The sequence below is a fragment of the Ursus maritimus genome, assembly GCF_017311325.1.
Source record: "Ursus maritimus isolate PB19 chromosome X unlocalized genomic scaffold, ASM1731132v1 scaffold_X1, whole genome shotgun sequence".
NCBI classification, from domain to species: Eukaryota; Metazoa; Chordata; class Mammalia; order Carnivora; family Ursidae; genus Ursus; species Ursus maritimus.
Genome location: NW_024423319.1, coordinates 85,583,747 through 85,606,354, shown reverse-complemented (window position 1 = coordinate 85,606,354; position 22,608 = coordinate 85,583,747).

Below are 22,608 nucleotides of genomic sequence, written 5' to 3'. Positions count from 1 at the left end.
TTTTTCCCCTTTGTTTTGTTTCTAAAATTCCACATATTAGTGAAATCATATGGTATATTTTTTTCTGGCTTATTTCACTGAGCAGAATACTCTCTAGATCCATCCATGTTGTTGCAAATGGCAAGATTTCATTCTTCTTTGTGGCAAAATAATATTCCATTGTCCATATACACCACATCTTCTTTATCCATTCATCTATTGATGGACATGGGCTGCTTCCATAATTTGGCTGTTGTAAATAATGCTGCAATAAACATAGGCATGCATATATCTTTTTTAATTAGTGTTTTCATATTCTTTGGGTAAATACCCAGTAGTGTGATCACTGGCTCATATAGTTCTATTTTTAATTTTTTGAGGAACCTCCATACTGTCTTCCATAGTGACTACTTCAACAAATGGTGTTGTGAAAACTGGACAGCTAGAATGCAAACGAATGAGACTGGATCACTTTCTTAGACCACACACAAAAATAAACTCAAAATGCATTAAGGACCTAAGTGTGAGACCTGAAACCATAAAAATCCTAGAAGAGAGCGCTGGCAGTAATTTTTCTGACATCAGCCGTACAACATGTTTCTGGATAGGTCTCTTGAGGCCAGGGAAACAAGAGTAAAAATAAACTATTGGGACTGTATCAAAATAAAAAGCTTCTGCACAGTGAAGGAAACAATCACCAAAACTAAAAGGCAACCAACGGGGGGCGCCTGGGTGGCGCAGTCGTTAAGCGTCTGCCTTCAGCTCAGGGCGTGATCCCGGCGTTCTGGGATCGAGCCCCACATCAGGTTCCTCCGCTATGAGCCTGCTTCTTCCTCTCCCACTCCCCCTGCTTGTGTTCTCTCTCGCTGGCTGTCTGTCTCTGTCAAATGGATAAATAAAATATTAAAAAAAAAAAAAGGCAACCTACGGAATGGGAGAAGACATTTGCAAATGACATATCTGATAAAAGGTTAGTATCCAAAATATATAAAGAGCATTGAAAGTTCTTTACACATTCTGGATACAAATGCGTGTGTGTGTGTGTGTGTGTGTGTGTGTGTGTGCATGCATATATAGCATACATATGACATCACATATATGATTTTTTTTCTGTATGAAGCTCATCTTTTCATGCTTTTTAACACTATCTTCATAAGAGCAGAAATTTTAACCTTGATGATGTTCCAGATATCTTTTTTTTCTTTTATGGATCATTAATTTAGTGTCACATCTACGACATCTTTGCCCAATTCAAGGTCATGGAGGCTGTCTCCTAAGTTTGTTTTCTGAAAATCTTATAGTTTTAAGTTTTACATTTAGGTCTATGATTTATTTTGAATTAATTTTTGTATGTGATATGAGATACGGTTTGAAGGGGTTTTTGCATATGAATATCCAATATCGATATCCAATTATTCCAGTGTTTTTTGTTGAAAAGATGATCCTTTCTCCACTGAATTGCTTTAGCATTTAAAAAAAAATTGACCAAAATCGTGTGGATCTGTTTTAGTCTCTCTATTCTGTTCCTATTTGTATGTCTTTACACAAATGCCATACTGTACTGATTACTCTAGCTTTATAATAAGTCTTAAAGTAAAAGAGTGTAGCTCTTCCATGCTTTTTGTTCTCCTTTAAACTTGTTTGGGCTATTTGAAGTTCTTTGCAAATACATATGAATTTTAGAATCAAATGGTCAATTTTTACAAAAAGCCTGCAGAAACTTGCGATGGGATTGTATTAAATCTATCGTCCAATTAGGGGAGAATTGATATCTTCACAATATTTAGTCTTCCAATCCATAAACACAGTACATTGTCCTACTTATTTCGGTTCTCTTCAATTTCTCTTAGCAATATTTTGTTGTTTTTTATATGTAGACCTTTCACATCTTTTGCTAGATTTTTCTCTAAGTATTTAATATTTTTCAGACTGCTGTAAGTGGTGTTGTTTTTTATTTCAATTTTTGGTTCTTTCTAGCACTGTATAGCAAAAATACTTTGATTTTTGTATGTTGACCTTTCATTCGACAACTTGCTAAATTCACCTATTAGTTCTAATAGATGTATTTTGTAGATCCCATCAGCTTTTCTACATACATGACCATGTTTCAGATAAAGACAGTTTTACCTCTTCTTTTCCAGTCCAGATGCTTTTATTTCTTTACCTTGCCTTACTGCTGTCGCTAGAACTTCTGTTAAACAGTGGAATAGATGTGGTATAAATGGACATTCCTGTCTTGTTCCTAATCTTAAAAAAACATTCATTTTTTTTTTTTTTACTATTTAGTATGATTTCAGCTGTAGGATTTTTGTAGATGTTCTTTGTCGGGTTGAATAATTTTCCTTCTATTCCTAGTTTGCTGTTTTGTTTTTTTTTTTTCACTATTTTAAAGTTAAGAATGTGTGTTGGATTTTGTCAAATGTTTTTCTAGGACAATTCAGGTGAGCACATATTTTTTCTTTTTAGTTTGGTAATATGATGAACTGAGTTCATTGCTTTGTTACATGTTAAGCCAATTTTGCATTACTTTGACAAGCCCCATTTGGTCATTATATATAGTACATTTTGTTGGATTTGATTTTTTTTAATTTTGTTTTGAATTTTTGCATCTGTGTGCATGAGGAATACTGTTTTGTGGTTTTCTCTTTTATTGTAATGTCTGTCTGGTTTTGGTATCATGCAACTGTGGCCTCACAGAATGAGCTGAGACATATTGCACTGTTTTCAATTTTAGGAAAGTGTTTGTGTGGAATCAGAATTATTTCTTCATTAAATATTTGGTCGAATTCACCAGTGAAGCTATCTGGGCCCAAAGTTGCTTGCGTGAGAAGGTTTTTAATTACAAATTCAATTTCTTTAAGAGACACTAGGAAATCGACATTATCTATTTCTTCTTGAATGAGCTTTCAGGCAATTTTTCAGTTGTATCTAAGTTGTTGATTATCATGGATTAAACGTGTTTATAAATTCCTTTATTATCCTTTTAATATCTGTAGAATTTCTAGTGATGTCTACTATTCCATTCTGGTAATTGTAATATTGGTAGTTGTGTCTTTTCTCTTTTTTTCCTGATCAGTATGGCTACAGTTTAATCAATTTTATTGACCTATTCAAAAAATTAACTTTTGGTTTCATTGAGTTTTTCTATTATTATTTTCTGTTTCCTGTTTCATTGATTTCCTCTCTGATATTCATTATTTACTTTCTCCAGCTTAATTTTGGTTTAATTTGCTCTTTTTTCCGGTTGTTTAATGTGGAAGCTAAGGTCATTGATTTCAGACCTTTCTTCTTTCCTAATGTTGGTGTTTAGTGTTATAAACTTTCCCCCTAATTACTGTTGAATTGACATCTCACAAATTTTGATATGTTGTGCTTTTACTTTTACTCAGTACAAAATACTTTCTACTTTCTCTTTTAACTTCTTCTTTGACCCATGGGTTATCCAGATGTGTGTTATTCAGTTTCCAAAATTTTAGGGATTTTCCAGAGATCTTTTCATTATTGATTCTAAAGGAAATTCCACTGTGGTCAGAGGACATACTTTTTATGACTTAGATCCTCTAAAATTTGTTGAAGCTTGTTTTATGGTCCAGAATATGGTCTATCTTGGTAAATATTCTGTGTGCACTTGAAAAGAATGTGTATTTTGCTATTGTTGGGTGGAGTGCCCTATAAAAGTCAATTAGGTCAAGATGGCTGAAAATGTTGTTTAAATCTATGTCCTTGATGATTTTCTGGGTACTTATTCCATCAGTTATTTGGAGAGGGAAGATTTAAATCTCTATCCTTGTGGATTTACCTTTTCCTTTTTGTAATTCTATTAGCCTTACTTCAGGTATTTTGAAGCTTGTTATTAAGTGCTTAAATTTTTAAGATGGTAAAGTCCTCTTGATGAATTGATTTCTTAATCATGATGAAATGGCCTTCTTCATCCTTGGTAATATGCTCCGTTTGGAAATCTACTTTATCTAGTATTAATGTAGCCACTCCCACTTTCTTTTGATTAGTGTTAGCACAGTACATCTTTTTCTGTCTTTTACCTTTAACTTACTTGTATCTTTACAGGAAGAATATAGTTGGATATTGCTCTTTTATTCCATCAGACAACCTCTGCCTTTCTATTGAGGAATTCATATTTTTTACATGTCATCTAATTATTAATATGGTTAGATTTATGGGACACCTGGGTGGCTCAGTCGGTTAAGTGTTCACATTCAGCTCAGGTCATGGTCCCAGGGTCCTGAGATCAAGTCCTGCATCAGTCTCCCTGCTCAGCAGAGAGCTTGCTTCTCCCTCTGCCTGCCGCTCCCCCTGCTTGTGCTCTGTCTCTCTCTGACAAATAAATAAATAAAATCTTTAATATGGTTAGATTTGATTCTACCATCTTGTTACTTGTTTTCTAATGTCCCATCTGAGCTTTGTTCTTTTCTTCCTTTTTTTAATGTTCTTTTGGATTAATTGACTTTTTAATGATTCTGTTTTCTTTCCCTTTTCAAATTATTACCTATTTTAATAGTTACTTTAGAATTTATTTAACTTATTATAGTCCGCTTTCATATGATATTAGCCACTTCAAACATATTATAAAAACCTTACAATAATGTAATTTTCATTCTCCCCTCTTGGCCTTTGTGATATTGTCTTCATCCATTTTACTTATACATATTTTATAAGCTCTACACTCCTTTATTATTTTTGTTTAAATACTCAATTATCTTTTAAGGAAATTTAAATAATATCATGCATTTTCCATGTTATCATTTTCTGTGTTCTTTATTCCACTGTGCAGATCCATACATCCCCCTGGTACGTGTGTATGTGTGTGTGTGTGTGTGCGTATGTGTGTGCGTGTGTGTGTGTATGTGTGTGTGTATGTGTGTGTGTGTATGTGTGTGTATGTGTATGTGTGTGTATGTGTGTGTGTATGTGTGTGTGCGTATGTGTGTGCGTGTGTGTGTGTATGTGTGTGTGTATGTGTGTGTATGTGTGTGTGTATGTGTATGTGTGTGTGTATGTGTGTGTGTGTATGTGTGTGTGTGTGTGTGTGTATGTATGTATGTATTTACTTATTTTGCTCTAAGGACTTTAACATTTCTTCTAGAGTAGGTCTGGTAATGAATTCTTTCAGCATTTGTATCTCTAAAAAGGTCTTTATTTCAAAATGTTTTTGAAGCATGAGAGACTATGGACTCTGAGAAACAAACTGAGGGCTTCAGAGGGGAGGGGGGTGGGGGAATGGGATAGGCTGGTGATGGGTAGTAAGGAGGGCACGTATTGCATGGTGCACTGGGTGTTATACGCAACTAATGAATCATCGAGCTTTACATCAGAAACCGGGGATGTACTGTATGGTGACTAACATAATGTAATAAAAAAAAATTTTTTTTTAAGATATTTTTAACAGTTGTGGAATTAGAGGCTCACAGCTTCATTTTTTTCTTTCAGTACTTTAAAAATATAGCTCCATTGTCCTTGTTTGGCTTGTTTACAAGAAATCTGCTTGTCTGTTGTCATCTTTACCTTTGTTCCTTTGTATGTAGTGTGTCTTTTTCTCTTGCAGCTTTTCAAATTTTCTCTTTATTGCTAGTTTTGAAAAAGTCTTTTATAACGTGACTTGGTATTGTTTTCCTCACACTGATGGTGTTGGAATTCACTATGATTCTTAGATCTGAGCTTATAATTTTTATCAAATTTGTAAAATTGTTGGCTATTATTTCATCAAACATTATTTTCCTGCATTCCTCTCTCCTTATAAGACTTTAATTGCACATATATTAAGTTACTTTAAGTTGTTCCACATATCATTGATTCTGGGTTCATTTCCCCCCCCCTTCTTTGACTGTTTCACTTTGGATTACTTTCTATTGCTATGTCAAGTTCATTTCACCGATCTTTTTTCCTGTGAGATCTAATTTGCTATTATTCTTATTCAGTATATTTTTCATCTCAGACATTATAGTTGTCATATGTAGAAGCTTGTATCTTCCATGTTTCCATTTAACTTTTGAACATATGAAATATTGTTATAACTTTTTAAATGTCCTTGTCTCCTAATTCTAACATCTGTGTCAGGTCTGAATTGGTTGTAATTGATCGATTTCTGTCTTCATCATAGGTCTTATCTTCCTGCTTTGTAATACTTTCACAGCTTCGTTGAGATATAATTAACATACTATTCAATTCAGCCATTTAAAGGGTACACATCAACAATGATTTTTAGACTGGTAAGTTTTTATTACATGCCAGATATGGTAAATTTTTACCTTTCTGGGTGTTGGATATTTTTATTCGTATAAATATGACTGATTTTTTTCTAAGATTCAGTAAAATTCAGAAAACAGTTTGATGTTTTTAGGTCTTGCTTTTAAGGCATTTGAAACAGAGCAAAGTTGTATTCAGTTTAAGGCTAATTATTCCCCACGACTGATACAAGACGCTTCTGTGTACTTTACCCAATGCCTTGTAAATCATGAGGTTTTCCAGTCTGGCTGGTAGTAACAGGCAAAATTCCTAGCCCAGTGTGAATACCGGGTATTGTTCCCTGTAATGTTTCTAGATGATTGCTTGCCAGCCCCGGGCAGTTTCTTTACATGCTTCCACTGATCAATACCTAGCTGAATACTTGAAAGGGTCCTTGTAGGCAAATCTCCAGGTTTCTCTCTGTGTGCAGCACTCTTTTTTCTGGTACTTGATTCTGTTAACTATAGCTGCTTTGGTCCCCCTGAACTCTCAGCTCTGTCTCCTTAGATAGTTAACTAGGCTCTACTTAGGCTCCCTGTCCCTGTGGCCTGAAATCTCTTAAGGCACTATGTCAGGGCCGCCACAGGACTCATTTGTTTCCCTTCTTTCAAGCCTCACGGTCTCACATGGCCCGATAGCCATTGTCTTAAAAATTATGGATTCATATATATTGTCCACACTTGCTTATTTTGGGTGAGAAATTAATCTAGCCTTTTTACTTAATTTTAGTTGGAAGCAGAAGTGTAGAGAAGTGGTTTTTAAAAAACATTTGTTCCCTGTAATTCCAAAGAATTTTGCATGTATCTTTTAAAAGAAACACATTGAGGTCGTGTCCATCCTTGAACCTCTAAACCTTGATCCAATGTAGCATTATGTTGAAAAAAAAATTTTTTTAATTTCAAAACGCAACTCAATTGTTCATTAAATGACTCAATCTACAATACTCCTTTTTGGGTTACAAGTGATCTCGTCTACTCTTAACAGAAACTGCCTTTCTCTTAACATTTTCTAATCCTACTATAGCTAGGGTCTATGGACTAGGTTCAGTGGAGTTGGCTTTTATCATTATAAGGGAAGCATATAAAGCCTTGTGGAATGAGGCAAGGGTTTATCCAGTGTCTTCTTAAAGTTACCTTCTGGATCTCTTGCCTCGATAGTGGTACTCATTACTCAGGCCCTCTCTCCAGTCTGGACCTATTCTAAACTCTGACCATTCTTGCTAGTACATTTCTACCTAGCTTTATATTTACTTGGACTCTACCAGGAATATAAATGTTCTTCATTTTTAGCTTCCAATCTTTTTTCAGCTCTCCTGCGTCCACCTCCTGACTCTTGTTTACATCCACTCACTGTACGCACTAACGGAATAAGGCTGATTGCCATGTTCAGTCTTGTAGCATGTTTATGGCTCTTCAAAAGAACCACAATTAGAATTCTGTTGGATCAATAGTAGGAGTGGAAAAGGGATGGGTAGTTATGGTAGCCTGACCAAATGACAGCATCAGGTCTCCATGTTTTATGTAAACACTGGACATCATTTATTTGCTTTTTATCTTGTTGATGTGGGGCTTTTCTTCTTGTGAGTGTATCCCTTGACTTAAAGCTTCCATGCTATTTTAGCCCTTTATATTCATGGAGCTCTTATAGTGGAGTGAGGTCTTAAAATGCCTTCAAAATGGTATTTCCTATCCTTGAGCTTCATTGGTAACTCCGTGATGAATTATAAATCTCTGCTCATGAATCACAAACAATGGTTTTGCTGTTTTCTCCTTTAGGTCGATGCTTGCCATGGGGAATGGGGGCCTTACCTCAACTGTGATATGTATTGGACTCTACACATACACTGAATTTAGCCTATGTCATCTAGGATCCTGAAAGGTAATTGTATTCAACAAGATGGATCACATACCTGACACTGATGAAAGGACTAATTACAGAGGTATGGACTTGGTTAAGGAATCCAAAAAAGGTTGTGAAGGCATTCAGAGACTCGTGTCATTGAAAAACCACTAGCACCCCTAGGCCTGAAGGGGCAATGACAATAAAAACCTATGTTACTGGTGCCATGGAACAAGGCAGAAGGGGAAGATTCCCAGCAGGAGCTATAGTCTCATAGGGATATGACCATGCTAGAAATGTGGCACTGATGAATGGAGAAATCAGGGGAAGAAATACCCCAACCTCTCTTTCCTGGCACTTTTTAATTCCCCATGAATGCTTCCACAGAAATAGCCTAAGCAGAAATCAGCTGGCAAGGAGGCTGGGGTAATACCGTCCACATGACCCCCTGGGACACATAGCAGGGCAGAAAGGGGCATAGAATATACATGATAGAGGTGTAAGTAAAGACAATTATCATATGGTTTCACTCATTTATGGAACATAAGAAGTAGGAAGATCGGTAGGAGAAGGAAGGGAAGAATGAAGGGGGGGTAAACAGAAGGGGGAATGAACCATGAGAGACTGTGGACTCTGGGAAACAAACTGAGGGCTTCAGAGGGGAGGGGGGTGGGGGAATGGGATAGACTGGTGATGGGTAGTGAGGAGGGCACGTATTGCATGGTGCACTGAGGGTTATACGCAAGCAGTGAATCATGGAACTTTACATCAAATAAATAAATAAATAAATAAATAAATAAATAAATAAATAAATAAAATGTTGGTTCTTGGCTTGGAAAAAAAACAAACAAACCCAACCAAAAACCCTTGTCCCATCCTGGCTCCAAGCCACTATGTTAGGTAATTATTTAACTATTGTAGGTTACAACCATAGTAAGACTAATAATTGAGCTAAGCTGTCATTTTGCTGTTTTTCTTTATTATCCACAGCAATTTTATAAAACCTTAAACACTAACTAAATTATTTGGAATGATGTTTTTAAAATTCTGTTGGATTTTTTAAGTATTTTAATGGCTTCTAGCATAAAACGTTTTCTAATGCAGTCTGTAAGATGCATGTTTCTATTTTAAAAGGGCCAATGAACTGGTGTGGTATGAGCTTACACTCACTGACCACTCCAATTTTAACTACTTTTAGTGCTCAGAAACAAACAAGATCCCTGAGTGCTCTTGTTGGCAGGGCTGTGTTTTTTAAAACACTTCCTCAGAATACCACAGTTATTTGAAGGATGTGTCATACGTCTGCTGCTGGCTTAAGAAAACATGAGATGGAGGACATTCAGTTGCCTTTTTGAACTTACTTATTCAATTTTAGAAATAAGTGCTTGACAAAGGGAGCTTTGATTTCATAAGCTGAGAGCCTGTGTGCAAGTCCCAAACGTTTGAGCTTTAAGTCACCTCTATGACTCTGGAGTGAGTAGTTGTTTGGGCTGACATGGATTCCTCAACCAAGGCTGGCAGCCTCAGCCTTATGTATAACACTTCAACCCATTTGGTTCTTAGCCTCAGTTGCAAGAACTTCTGAGCAAGTTAGTTCTTGTACTACTGCAGTCCATGTGTGCTCAACATGGATGGGCTGAACCACCACAATGTGCCAGGTGCTGAGCTTGATACTGGAGGATCAAAGATAAACAAGATGTGGAAGCAACGTGAAAAAAATGGGCACATAAGCAGACTCTTCCAATATCATGTAGTGTGTATAGTTATGGACGTAGATATGGGGTATTCAGTTCACCTGAGTCATAAAAAGCTTTCTGGTAACTAACAAATTTCTTAAGGTTTCTGGATTTCGCATCCAGTGGGGAGATGAAAATAGAGTGGTCCAGGCAGGGAGAACATCACGAATAAAGGTACAGAGGCATGAATCAGCGTGGTGAGTGCTGGGAACTATACCAAGCATAAATAGCAAAAAAGGGAGAGGTAAGGAATTGGGCTGAGGGAAGTCAGCAGGAAAGATGATGTCAGGTGGGGTAAACTTGCTCAAAAGTTTGGATAGTATCTTTTGGATAGCTGAATAATATTCCATTGTATATATGGACCACAACTTCTTAATCCAGTCATCTGTTGAAGGGCATCTCGGCTCCTTCCACGATTTAGCTATTGTGGACAGAGCTGCTATGAACATTGGGGTGCATATGGCCCTTCTCTTCACTACGTCTGTATCTTTGGGGTAAATACCCAGCAGTGCAATGGCTGGATCATAGGGTTTCTCAACATTTGCTGCAACATGGACGGCACTGGAGGAGATAATGCTAAGTGAAATAAGTCAAGCAGAGAAAGACAATTATCATATGGTTTCTCTCATCTATGGAACGTAAGAACTAGGAAGATCGGTAGGGGAAGAAAGGGATAAAGAAAGGGGGGGGTAATCAGAGGGGGGAGTGAAGCATGAGAGACTATGGACTCTGAGAAACAAACTGAGGGCTTCGGAGGGGAGGGGGGTGGGGGATGGGATAGGCTGGTGATGGGTAGTAAGGAGCGCACGTATTGCATGGTGCACTGGGTGTTATATGCAACTAATGAATCATCGAACTTTACATCAAAAACCAGGGATGTACTGCATGGTGATTAACATAATATAATAAAAAAATATTTAAAAAAAGTTTGGATGGTATCTGAAGTTGCCCGATATAGCTTTAAGCAAATAGAGGAGAAGGGATTAGTCTGGGAGGGGACAACACTGGAGGGCAGTAGTGTGGGGAATGTGAGTAGAAGGCCAACTATGTGATGCTTTGGTCTTTCAACCTCCCAAGAGGAGCAGGGATAAGACATCAGGAACAAGTGACCCACGTGATTCATGTAATTTTCAGATCATACATTAAGGAACCCCTGGCCAAAAACTCTGATTGGCACTGCAGAAATCCAAAGGCATAGGTAAAACAAAAGTCAATTCTATAGCCTTATAACTCACGGAAAATAGACCACTTTCTCCCCAAATGTTTGCCAGTACCCTTCTCCTCAGAGGGTCATCTGCACAGCAAATACTCAGTTGTTGAAGGGTAGACATAACTTTCTTCAGCTTGGGGAGATTTGGGGGTGCAATCTTCACCAGCAGTTTATTCCTAACTATTCAGGTAATTTATGGGATTCAGCTTGGTAATGGTTACGTTTTTACAGTTGCTTCTGCATTCTCCTTCCAGATGGTGGGCTCATTACCAGTCCTAGGTAACAAGGGCTTTCTTGCTGGACTTAAGCTATAACCCATTAGCTTCAGATTAAAATTTTCCCATCAGAAATAATTTTGAATCCCAAGCTGAGATTTTATCCTCCTCTCCATTCCAGCAACATTCAATTTTCATTTTGATAAAAAAGGGAGATATTCATATCAATATACCATGTGGGGCCAATTGGAAAAACCTATGAAAAAAAGCCACATCTTAACCTCTACTTTATACCACAACCTAAAATTAATTTCAGATAAGTTGTGGACCTCAGTGTCAAAGATAGAATAATAAAGCTTCTAGAAGATAGCATAGAAGATCTTCATTACCTTGGGAAAGATTTTGAAATAGGACACAAAAGTACCAACCATAAAAGAGAAGACTGATAAATTGAACCACATTGATTAATAAATTAAACTATTATAATAATTCCTCTTCATGAAGAGATACCGATAAGAGTGAATGGGCAAGCCACGGGTATACAGACACAGAATATCATAAGGAAAGGACAGATATACCAATGGAAAAATGGGCAAAATATTTGAATAGGAATTTCACAGAAGCTGATAATGAAATGGCCATTAGCATATGAAATGGTATGAAACTCATTTGTATTTGGGGAAATGCTCATTAATACCATGATAAGATATCATTATATGCCCATCAGAATGATCAAATTTTAAAAAACTGACAATAAGTGTTGATGAGAATGTGGAGCAATTGGAACTCTCCTACTTTGATGGTGGGATTGTAAAACCACCTTGGAAGCCTGATTCGAAGTGCCTGCTGAAGCTCAATATACATATATCATATGGCCCAGCAATTCTGATCCAATGTATATACTTAACAGAAATGCGTACATTTTAATAGCAGCTTTATTTTTAATACTCTAGAAATGGACTATTACACTAGCAGTCTACCGATTGCAAAATACATTAATTATATTAGATTCAAAGATGGAATATTATGAAGCAATGAAAATGAATGTACTACTGTTACACTCAATAACTGGGTGACTCTTTCAAAGATAATATCGAGTGAACGAATTCAGATGCATTTTTGTATGATTTCTTTTATATATACTTCAAAAGTAGGTAAAAACAATATATAGTGATAGAAGTTATGAAGAGCAAGAGGAAGAGGTGATGATGAATGAAAGAAGATATGCGGTGGAGGAGCTTTCGGGATGCTGGTAATATTTTATTTTCTGATCCGGGTGGTTTCCATGAATGCATTCACTTCGTGATTATGCACAAAGCTAGACTCTTAGAATTTGTCCACTTTTATGTGAGGTTTGCTTTAATAAAAAGAAATTGATTAAATTAAAATTTGTTTTCATTTTGGAAGGATTACTCTGGCAGTTTGGTGAAGAGTAGATTAGGGAACAGATAAGAATGGATGCAGAATTTTCAATTACTTGGCTAGTAAATATTTCAGGCAAAAGATTAGGGAGGATTGAGCTTGGATGGTGATGATAGAAAAATGGAGGCCTGAACAGCCTAGAGAAATAGGTAAGAGAAGAAATTGGCAGGAATCGGTTATGGACTGAAAATGAGAGTAGGGACAGGATTTGTCAAGGAAGGTATCTGTCTTGCATAAATGGATGAATCATTCTGGCAATCACTGGAATAGGGAATCTGGGTGGAGATTTTTTTAATGGCAACTTTATTGAGATATAATTTGCATACCATAAAATTCACCTCTTCAGTTATTTATAGTGTATTTATAGACATGTTCAACCATGGCCACTATCTAAATTTGAGAACCTTTCCATCATCTGAAAAAGAGACTGTATCACTCACCATTGTGCCATTCCCCAGTCCTGGCATCCTCTAATCTACTTTCTGTCTCTATGTATTTGCCTATTCTGGACATGTCGTGTAAATGGAATCACAGAGTATGTGATGTTTTGTGACTGGCTTCTTTCACTTAGGCTAACGTTTTCAACATTCATCCATGTTATACTATGTGTCAATATCCCGTTCCTTTTTGTGGCTGTGTAACATTCCATGAACTACATATACTATATTTTATTTACCCATCAGTTGACGGACGTTTGAGTTATTTTCACCCTTTGGCTACTATGGATAATGCTGCTATAAATGTTAGTATACAACTTTTTGTGTGGAAATATGTTTTCACTTCGTTAGGGTATAAACCTAGGAGTGCAATTGCTGAGTCATATGGTAATTCTATGTTTAATATTTTGAAGAACGTACAACTGTTTCTGAAGCTGCTGCACCATTTTACAAGCAGTGACTGAGGGTTCTGGTTTCTCCACATCCTTGTCAACACTTGTATGGTCTGTCTAAAAAAATAAAAAATTGTAACCATCATAGTGGGTAAGAAGCGGTATCTCATTGTAGTTTTGATTTGCATTTTCCCAGTGACTAAAAATATCAAGGATCGTACCGTGTGTTTATTGGCCATTTGTGCGTCTTCTTTGGAGAAATGTCTATTCAAATTCTTTGCTTCTTATTTGAAATTGGGTTGTCTTTTTATTGCTGAGTTGTAAGAGTTCTTTATTTATCCTGAATATAAGTCCCTTCTCAGGTGTGTGTATCTTGTTACTTTGTTGATAATGTCCTTTGAAGCACAAAAGCTTTTAATTTTGATGAAGTTCAATTGACCTATTTTTAATTTGGCTGCTTGTGCTTTTGGTGTCACATCTCTAAGAAGGCTCCTATATTTTTAGCTAAGTATTTTATAGCATTAGCTCTTCTATTTAGATCTATGATTCATTTTGGGTTAATTTTTGTTTACAGTATGAGGAAGAGGTCCAACTGTATTCATTTGCATGTGGACATTCAGTTGTCCCAGAACCGATCTTGCTTTGCTATGATAAACCACACTGGGTCATGGTGTGTAAAAGTTTTTTTATGTAACATTGGTTTCAATTTGCTAGTATTTTGTTGAAGATATTTCCACCCATGATCATAAGAGATATTGGTCTGTAGTTTTCTGTTCTTGTGCTGTCTTTGTTTTCATTTTGTTTTCAGAGTAATACTGGCCGCATTGAATGAATTGGAAAGCATTCATTCCTCTTCTACTTTTTGGTAGACTTTGTGTATGGTTTGTATTCTTTAAATGTTTGGTAGAATTCAGCAGTGAAGCCATCTGGGCTTGGCTTTTCTTTGTGGGAAGTTTTAAAGTTACTAATTTAATCTTTTCCTTATTATATGTCTATTCAGATTTTCTATTTCTTCTTGAATCAATATTTNTCAGTTGTTTGTATCTTTCTAGGAATTTGTTCATTTCATCTTTGCTATTTAATTTGTTGGCATACAGTTGCTCAAAGTATTCACTTTTGATTTTTTTTAAATATTTATTTATTTGAGAGAGAGAGAGCGTGTATGAGAATATGAGCAGAGGAGGAGGAGTAGAGGGGGAGGGAGAAGGGGGGGGAAAGAATCTCAAGCAGATGCCCTCATGCATTGCAGAGCTGCAAGCAGGGCTGAAACCAAGAGTCTGTTCCTCAACTGACTGAGCCACCCAGGTGCCCCCATTGTTCATTCTTTTTATTTACGTGAAGTTGGTAATAGCGTTCCTTCTTTCCTGAATTTTTTTTTTTTGCATGTGGATATCCAGTTCCCTATTTGTGGAAAAGACTATCTTTGCTCTACTGTATTGCCTTTGTTCCTTTGATAAAGATCAGTTGACTATATTTATGTGAGTCTCTTTCTGGGCTTTCTATTCTTTTCCATTGATTTATATGAATATTCTTTCACCATACTACACTGACTTGATTACTGTGCCATTACAGTAAGTCTTGAAGTTAGGTAGTGTCAGTCCTCCAATTTTGTTCTTTAACATTGTGTTGGCTATTCTGGGTCTTTTTGCCTCTCCACATAAATTTTAGAATCAGTTTGTAGATATCCACAAAATAACTTGCTAGTGTTTTGATTGAGGTTTCATTAAAGCTACATATTAAATTGGAAAGAACAGACATCTTGACAATATTGAGTCTTCCTACCTATGAATATGGGCCAGCTCTACATTTATTTAGTACTTCTTTGATTTTATTTGTCAGAGTTTTATAGTCTTTCCCATATAGATCTTGTACATATTTTGTTAGATTAATATCTAATTACTTCTTTCTCTTTTTTGATGCTAATGTAAATGGTGTGTTTTTAATTTCAAATTCTAATTGCTCATTGCTGGCATATAGAAAAGTCAGCTGACTTTTATATGTTGTTTGTATCCTGCTACCTTCTCTAAACTTATATTAGTTCCAGGAATTTTGTGTGTGTGTATGCATGTGATTCTTTGGGATTCTCTAATAAGCAAATCATGCCATCTGTAAATAAAGACAGTTTTAATTCTTCCTTCCCACTCTGTATATGTCTAATTTTCTTTTCTTGTCTTATTACATTAGCTAGAACTTCCAGTATGATGTTGAAAAGGAGTGCTTACAGGAGACATCTTTGTCTCATTTCTATTTGTTTTTTAATATATCTTATATATTTTATGTTCCTGTATTCCTCTATTACTGCTTTTTTTGGTGTTAAATGGATCTTTTCTAGTGTATCATTTCAATTCCCTTGTTTTATTTACTATATAGTTTTGAGTTATTTTCTTAGTGCTTGCCCTGGGGATTACAATGAACTCTTTAAAAATCTCATTCCAGATAATACCAATTTAATTTCAATAATATACAGAAAGTTGCTCCAATATACCTCCATTTCTTCCCCCTTTTTGTGCTATTATTGTCATACAAATTATATATTTATACATTATGATCCCATCAACACATTTCCATAATTATTGCTTTATGCAATTGTCTTTTAAGTCCCATATAAGAAAAAATAGTTACAAACACAAATATATTTGTAATCTTCTCTAGTTATCTATGCAGTCACCCTTTCCAGTGCTCTTTATTTCATCTTGTCAGCCTAAGTTGTTGTCCAGTGTCCTTTTATTTCAGCCAGAAGAGCTCCTTTTAGTATTTCTTATAGGGCAAGTCTGGTGGCAGCATTTCTCTTAATTTGTATTTATTGCAAATGTCTTCATTTCTCCTTCATTGTTAAAGAATAGTTTTGCTGGAATTAGAATTCTTAGTTGACAGTCTTTTTCTTTGAATACTTTGTATATGTTATCCTACTGCATTCTGGCTTCTAGAGTTTCTGATGAGAAAATAGCTATTAATCTTATGGAGGATCACTCCTATATTACAAAGTACATCTTTTGTATATTTTTTTGCAACTTTCAAGATACTATATTTTTCTTTGTCTTTTAACTGATTACAACGTGTCTAGGTATGGATCCCTTTGAGCTTATCTTACCTGAAGTTGGTTGAGCTTTATAGACATGTAGATTATTGTGGGATTGTTTTCTCATCAAATTGGTAAGTTTTTGACCATTGTTTCTTCAAATATTCTTTATGCTTTTCTCTCTCTTTTCAGGAATCCCATTATGTGTACTTTGGTATATTCGATGATGTTTCACAGGTCCCTGAGACTCTGTTCATTTTTCCTCATTCTTTTTTCTTTCTGTTCTTCAGACTGGATAATCTCAATGGCCTATCTTCAAGTTCACTCATTTTTTTTTCTTCTGCTTACACAAATCTGCTGTTGAGCCACCTCTAGTAAAATTTTCATTTTCAGTTATAGTTTTGAACTCCAAGATTTCTGTTTGGTTCTTTTGTTGTAATCTCTGTCCCTTTTATTCATATTCTCTATTTGGCAAAGACATTATGCTCATACTTTCCTTTTGCTCTTTAGATATGGCTTCCTTTAGCCTCTGAATATGTTATTATATATATACACACACACACACTGATTTTAAAGTCTTTGTGCAGTAGGTCCAATATATGGATTTCCTCAATGACAGTTTCTATTGACTGCTTTTTTTCCTCTGTGCATGAGCTATGCTTTCCTGTTTTTTAGTGTGCTATAATTTTTTTTTTTGCCAAAATTGGATATTTTAGAGAACTATAGTGTGGAAACTCTGGAAATCAGATCCTTCCTTCCCCAGACTGTATTATTGTTTTTGTTGTTTGTTTGTTTAATGACTCTCCTGAATCAATTCTATGAAGTCTGTATTTTTTGTTGTGTACTATGACTGAAATCTTTGCTCAGTTAACTTATTAGTCAGCTAATGTTTGGACAGAGATTTCCTTAAATGTCTGAGCCAGTAAGTCTTCCACCTTTTGCCAAAGTACTGTGTGTGGGTGTTAAGGCACAACTTCCATATTCTAGCAATTTACAACTCTGCCTGAGCCTTTACTTCCTGCTTTTACAGAGCTTCAAGGTCAGACAGAGGTAAGAGATTAGTCTTCTCAAGTCTTTCCTGAGCGTGTGTGCAACCCTGCATATGCATGGGCTTTCTAGATCCCTGGAAATCTGTCAGAGGTTTTCAAGGCCCCCTGTACACATCTCATTTCCCAGATTTTCCTTTTAAGTTATTGGCTCTCCCTTTGATGATAGCCCTAATCAGTATCACTGCCTCCAGCATCTATGCTGTTAAATATTTGCCACTGATTGTTGTCGACAAACTTTTGGGGACATATGGTTTACCTTGCTGAATGAGTTGAGTCACATCAAATAAAAACAAACTCAGTGGATGGAAGTTTTTTAGGGAGTTGCCAGCCAGGTCAAATAGGGGTAACTCCTTGGGGGTGGATCTTTTAGGGGAGCTCCAAATCTGTTCTGCCCCTTCCAGTTGCTGCTAGGCTGGTGGTTTTCACAGCTACTGTGATTTTGAAGTTGCCAGTTTCCAAAGACTACTGAAAAGCTGAGGAAATGAGGATGGGTATAAGTCAAGTTAAAACGCCATAAAGCTCACTGTTCTTTCTGAGATTCAGCCATTTTTTTTCTGAAATAAATTGTCTTTGAATTGTTGCAAGTTTTGAATTAATTTCCAGAGTTCTGAGGTAATTGATTTTGACATTTTTTCCAATATTGTCATTGCTTTTATGGAGGAGTAGATTTCTGAAGGTCTTTATGCCTTCATTTCAGAAGTGCTTCTTTAGGCACGGATTTGAAGGGAAAGGCAATGAGGTTAATTTGGGGCTAACTGAATCAAATTTGCCTTTGAGGAGATATTCAGTAAACAAATATGTGCACTATTTAACAAATGCAATTGTTAGCATTTATTTTTGGACTTCTCTTGAAGAGGGTTGACTTATATGTCTCATTCCATTTCATGTTAGCATCATTGGTTCATGCAAAGTTCATCTCTAGTACGTATGTATGCATATATGTATATATTTACATATGTGTGTGATTTCCATTCTTCCTCTCCCTCCATAGGCAATTATTCTGATGTGTTTAATATGTATCTTTTAGTTCATTAAGTGTTCTCTCAAAATGTGTATTTTTTTGTGTTCATGTTTTGTGTGCAATTAAAAAATATTATGTCACACACACACACACACACACACACACACACACACACACCCCTGAGGGGTTCTCAAACTTGGCTGTATTTTGCAATCAATCACCAGTGTTACTTTTATCTGACACCCAATTTGTAGCCCACATAGAAAAATCAGAATCTGTTGGGGGTAAGGCCCAAATATCACAAGTTTTAAATTGCCCCAGATGAGGGGTGCCTGGGAGGCTCAGTTAGTTGAGTGTCTGACTCTTGACCTCAGCTCAGATCTTGATCTCAGGGTTGTGAGTTCAAGCCCCATATTGGGCTCTACACTGGGTATGGAGCCTACTTTAAAAAAAATATTACCCCAGGTAATCTCAATATGCAGCTAAGTTTGAAAACCAGTGATGTATAACATTCTGTTTTTTTAGTTTTTAAACGCAGCAGTATGTTTTTAAGATCAGTCCATATCTCTATATGTGTATCCAGTCCAGAGATCAGCACACATTTTCTGTAAAGGGTCAGATATTAAATATTTTCAACTTTGCAGGCCATATATTCTGTGTCGTAGTCCAACTCTGCTGTTGTAATGTGAAACAGCCATAGACAATGCATAAACAAACAGACATGGTCATGTTCCAATAAAATTTTATTTACAAAAAGACACCAAAGAAACAGGAGGCAGGCCACATTTGGCACATGGGCCATAGTTTGTTGACCCCTGATCAGTTTCCAACTATTGGGCATCTCCATGGAATATAACTATTTTTTCCTATCCTTCCTCCCGGTTAGAGGCTATTCTGCATCTAACTCTTCACTACCACAAATAATATTGAAATGAATATGTATCTGTCTATTTATCCATATCCTTTGGCCTCATACAACAATTTATTTGGGAATTGCTGGACCACATGACATAAGTACGGTTACTCTGATCATATACTTCTAGGTCTCTCCAGCATGTACCAGTCTGCAGCTCCGCCATTAGAACATAAGGATTCCTAGATCTTTACATCCACATACCACTTAGCATTATTTAACTGTCTAAATTTTGCCAGTTTAATAGTTTACTTCGCATTTCTGATTTTTTATTTGTCTGATTATCTCGTTAATATCTGTCTCATAAAATTCTATGCATGCTTCATGAAGATAGTGACCTTCTCTAGTTTTGCTCACTATTCTATTCTAACACCAAGCACAAACCTGGCCCATAGTAGGTGTTCTGTAAATATTTGTGAAACAAAGAGATGGATATGTGAGCTATACAAAAATATTTGCTTCTTTACTGACAGGTTTGAGCTAGTGACCTGAGATGAATAAAGGCAACTTGATTAGAGCAACTGGATTCTTGACCTCAAGAGACTTAAGCCCTAGGAGAGAAGGCAAAAATACTCATTCATTCCATTTATTCACAAAATATTTTGAGCACTTACTGTGCTATGTGCCAGACATTATGCGCAATGGTGAGCAAGACTGATATAGCCCTGCCCTTAGGGAGCCCACAGTGTGATGGAGATGTCAGCGGGTTGAGCAAATCATCATCATACAGTGAGAGGAATGTTCCTGGGAAAGTATCAGATACTCTGGAGGCTCTTAGCAAGTGTCTCCTAACATAATCTAGCAGGGGTGAAGGAAGATGAGTATGGTAATTATACAAGATGATTCCTTATAAATGCCCAGAGTTTCCCTGGCAATGGGATGTTGAAGGAATTCAGGCATTCATAGGAGAGAATAGTAATATTCTAGCAGCATCATACAAACGAGCTTGGGCATGTCTTCAAGCTGTTCTGCAAATAATGAAGTGATTTAAAGGAACTTAAGATAATTATGCTGAAATCTCCCCTTCCCCAATTATTCTATTTTTGACTACTAGAGAGGAATTGCTGGACTGGCTCACTTTCACTTTATTGCTTGTAAAATAAATAGATATCCAGGTTCTCAGAAACATCAAGGCTGCCTTACTTCTTCGGCCAATGGCTGATATGAACAGTAACGAATACAAAATCTTCCCTAAGCATAACTGATCTCATGCAATTTTGAAGGTTTAACAGCTTTAAAAGAAATTCTGGATTGCCGGGAAAAGTAGAGTTGAAATGTAATGGCTTCAATTTGCTTAATGAGTACTCCCTCCCCCTCCCCACTCCCACATACACACCCTGAAGAGTTTCACTGACTGTTATCAGAGATTTAAAAGCTCCATAAAAATATACAATTTCCAAACAGTTACTTCAGCTATCCCTGTTTATTCTTCCTTCCCTTTCAACATCATTCATTTTCATCTCTCCCTCCCTATTTTCCCCTATTCCTTCCTTTAACAATCTTAGCAAGCAAGGGCTGATAGATCTTTATTTTTTGCTTTATTTTACAGTTGGAAAAAAACCTGGGGGCATCTGGTCCATGCTTCACATTATTAGAGACAAAGGTGAAGTCTAGAAGTTTGACCAATCTGTCCATAGTCTGGGCCCATTCTCAGCGGGGGTGGGGGCCGAGGATCCGTACAAATATCAACACACAGTTCTAGTAGAGGAAGAAAGAGTTAGGAAAACAAAGACTGTCACAGAAGATTAAAAGCAACAACAGAGAGCTACACAGACACCAGCATTCTGTGGACTCTCTCTCTCTTCTCTTGCTTATCTTTGATGACTGCCCTAGAATAGGATTGGAGCCCTACTACAGTCAGAACGCTATGGTGAGGGTGGCTGAGCAGAAGAAGCACTGAAGTTTCTGCTGTGAGTGTTTCTCTTACCACCCCACCCTTCCAGCACCTGTTCCATTCTCTACCCTTCTCTGCCTTGCTCTTTCATCTGAGAGGAGGCTTCCCATGGACTGCATCGCTAGACTCTCCTACCCCAAGCTCTGGCTGGGTTTGGTCAATGGGAGGCACAGGTTGAGATAGGAGGACAGAATGAGACCACACAGAGATATGCCTCACGCTCCCTCCCTTCTCTGACAGGAGCTGAGATCTTCCATGACCACAGCTCCCACTGGATGGCCCCAGGGTTCTATTTCTTTCCCATACTCTCTTCAGGCCTACAAGGTGGTAAGGGCTTCCTGCTGTGCTAATCTCTGGGTGCCTCCATATCCCTTATTTGTTCTGATAGGCCAGTAGGTGGTCCCTTCATTAAAGTTTCTTCATTTGAGTCTCATGAGTTGGATTCTGTTTCCTGTTGGGATCCTGACTGATAGGATGGTTCCCCTAGGTCATTCTTACAGCACTTTTGCGAACAGTACTAGGTGTACGAAAGTACTGTGGAAATTTAAAGGAAGAAGAACAAAATCTCTGATCTTGCAGCCTCATTGCAGAAATGGGACAAACAAAAACACACACTGGGACATAAGTCCCCCAACCCAATAAACAAGAGCAACATCAACCCCGTAAGTACAAAGACAGGTGTAAGAGTCACCTAAGTAAGAGAGTGGGGGAGATAAGCATACTCCTCCGAACCTCTGCTCTTACCATAGTGTACCTCACAAATGTCTGCTTGTACTGTGAGCTCTCCCATCTGCAAGAAGATCATAACACGATGTCACCCCAGAGGGACCTTCGTTCTTGCCTGCCAGTCTCTGGGGCAAGGTCTTGCTGCTTTGCATTTTGCTTGGTGAAGGTAATGCTTCCTTATGGGAAAATCATTCTGTTCGAAGGTATTTTATGTTTTCCTGTTTCTCTAAAGCCTGTCATTTCCTAAACAGTGTGTATCTGTTTCCCTTTATAATGGCCCAGAGGAAATAGAAGCACATTCCATTTAGGAGAAGGAAAAATAGCAGTTTTAACCCTGTAAATATTTTGATGTTGTTGTTTTCTTAAGCAAGATAGTGAATCTCCCGCATGTTGGGCACATGTCCCTCTCTCTATCGCTGGCCTGGGCACGTGCCCATGAGCTGAGAGCAATGAGCATCTTCGTAGACTGAGACTACTCCTCATCTAGTCTGTATACTGTGGGATGAAAATTTTCAGCCACTTGAAGCCGGATGCATTTTCAGTCTTGTTTTAGCCACTATGCTAAATTGAAGCACA